Genomic DNA, 2,756 nt, shown 5'->3' on the forward strand with positions numbered 1-2,756 from the left:
TTATTACTAGTCTCTTAGCTTCCACCTCTATAATGTTTTATTTCTTAGGAAAAATGACTGAATGTTAATATTTATTAAATCTGCCTTATATGTACATGATTGGTTGCAATATTGTCCTTGGTACTCCTCTATATGTCCTCATTACTTCATTTTTAAAAAGTTAGAGCTGTTTGCTTGATGTGACTAAAATAAAATGTTTGATTATAAAAAAAAAAGAAAAAAAAAAGAAAAAAGTGACCAGGAAGACAACTGACATGTCCTTACTTGCCCAGAACATGGCTTTTCCCTCATTAACTCTAATGGAACAAAAGCCTTAGAAATGGACGCTGCTCTCTATTACGAATCTACCACACTGTGTCATTATCAGTCAAAGTGTCCTTTCCCCATTCCATTCTGAGATCATGGAGGGGCAGGTTTGTATCTTGTTCAGCTCTGAGGCCCTGCTGATTTTAAGTGCCCAGTAAATGTTGACCAAGGGAAGGATTTAACCAGAGCCAACCTTAGGATAGGATGCAATTCTGCTAAAGTTTTATATTAAGAGATTAATTATTAGTAATTATTAAATTATTTAAAAGAGAACATCAGAGGTGGATTAATGACTGATCAAGTTTTGCAACCTCAAGCCTGTTTCATTGTTATAATCCAATTGGGCTCTCTCACATCCTTACTGACATACCCCAGACACTAGTTTTGTCCCCACAGTCTGGAGTTCAGGAACTTCCATTGCTTTCCCGTTATCTGAAATAGACAATGGATTCTTGATGTGGCATTAATGTCCTATGACAATTGGGTGGTCCTGCAATTTTCCACATGGCTAATCCTTGGAAACATTATGCTAGGTGAAATTTTCCAGCACAGAAGACTACTACATGAAGGATTCCATTGCTATGAAGTGTCCAGAATAGACACAATCATTGAGCTAGAGAGTAGAGTAGTGGTAGTAATGAGCTACAGGGAGGAGAGAATGGGGAGTGACTGCTAATAGATACTGGAGTTTGCTTGGGGGTGAGAAAATTGATTTGGTGACAGTGGCATAAATTTCTGAATATACTACAAACCTCTGGTGTGTATACTTTAAAGGGTAAATGTCACGCTATGTGAATTATATCTCAACGAAGCTGTGATTAAAAGGCAAGTAAAATAAAATTACAGAATTCTGCGATGCATGTTTAGGAAGCAAATTGAGAAAGAAAAGTGACCAAGTAGATACCATAAAAGAAAGAGTGATGATAACGTCTGAAGCCGGAGGACTTGTGATTGGTAACGGTACATGGGTAACTTCAATGGAGCTATAACTATTGCTTACATGATCAGAGTTGTACTTACACAGCTTTCTCTCTCCTCTTGTTCTCTCCAATATTCATAAAATTAACCCTCTTTACCATTTCTAAATGTACAGTTCAGTAGCATTAAGTACATTTACATTGTTGTGCAACCAACATCAACATCCACTTCCAGAACTTTTTCATCATCTCAAACTGAAAGTCTTCATTAACCAGTCCTATTACACTTTTCCCAGCTCCTGTAACCTCCACTTCACTTTCTGTGTCTATGAACTTGACTACTTGAGGAACCTCATATAATTTAAATCATAACACGTGTCCTTTTGTGTGTGACTGTTCTCTTTCAAATAATTTACTGAAAAAATATATTTATGTTTTATTCACATTTTGTCACTGTGCTATGATATACAATTTAAATTTCAGAAACGAGAAAATTAGTGGTGCAAACTGGAACAGAATGTATATATGTATATTTCCAAAGATTGTCATTATGTATAAAACAGAGATTTTAGATGGTGACTGGAGAGTGACGTGGGCTGAGAGCGATGGTTTGATAAAGAAGAAACATTACTGCATATAATGAGATTGGATCCAGCTGTTGAAATTCCCGAGTGTAACTTGCAGGTCCACTGGGACCTCTATGAGGTCCCCCTCGGTCCAAATCTCCATTCCAGCCAGCACCACCTGTGTGTTTATTCCCCTAGTGAAGCTGTTGGCCAGGGCAATGATGTGCATCACTCTCTGGACCGTCTCATTGACGTTACTGCCCCACATTTGGAACCGCTGGTTGTTGACCACAACAAACATCTCCACATACTTGGTGAGTGACCACAAGTAGGACAGCTCCTGTAGACCGCCAGGCTTCCTCCTCCCTTTCTAACAGTCTGGCCTGAGAGATGTGTATAATAACATAAAGCCTCATTGAGGGATCAAGAACATCTTGAGTATGACGCCCATGTGTTACAGAGTAAGTTTTAGAAGAGGGGAAATGGGCAATGGAGTGTGTTCACCAGTGATCTTCAAGCCCCTGGTCTAGAACATTAGGAGTTGGCCAAGCAACTGACACAGGAGGAGTGGTGTGTGTCTTGTGGGGGAGGGGGTGTTCCGTGTGGCACAGTTGAAGGAGGCCTGGAGGTTTGGTTTCCTCTCTCAGGGTACAATCTCGCAATTTAGATTCTGCAGTTCTTTTTTATTACATCACAACAATATAAAAAGGACTGTAGCCTAGGATCACTGAAGCTAATGCTGTGGAAGGAAGCCACAGAAAAGACAATATCTGGAGGATAACAGATAGACCAGAGAGAATAGAAAGGACAGAGTCAGAGGTAGGCGGTTGCTATCAGGAGGCAGGACATATCCTTTATGCAGCCATCATAAACCTGGACCTAATCCCAGTGCCTAACGGTCTGCATGTCAAGGAGCGCTTCTGCTCAAGGACACAGGCCCTGCATCACCCACTGATTGACTGGGGCC

This window comes from Myotis davidii, unplaced genomic scaffold (genome assembly GCF_000327345.1).
Source record: "Myotis davidii unplaced genomic scaffold, ASM32734v1 scaffold223, whole genome shotgun sequence".
Classification (NCBI taxonomy): Eukaryota; Metazoa; Chordata; class Mammalia; order Chiroptera; family Vespertilionidae; genus Myotis; species Myotis davidii.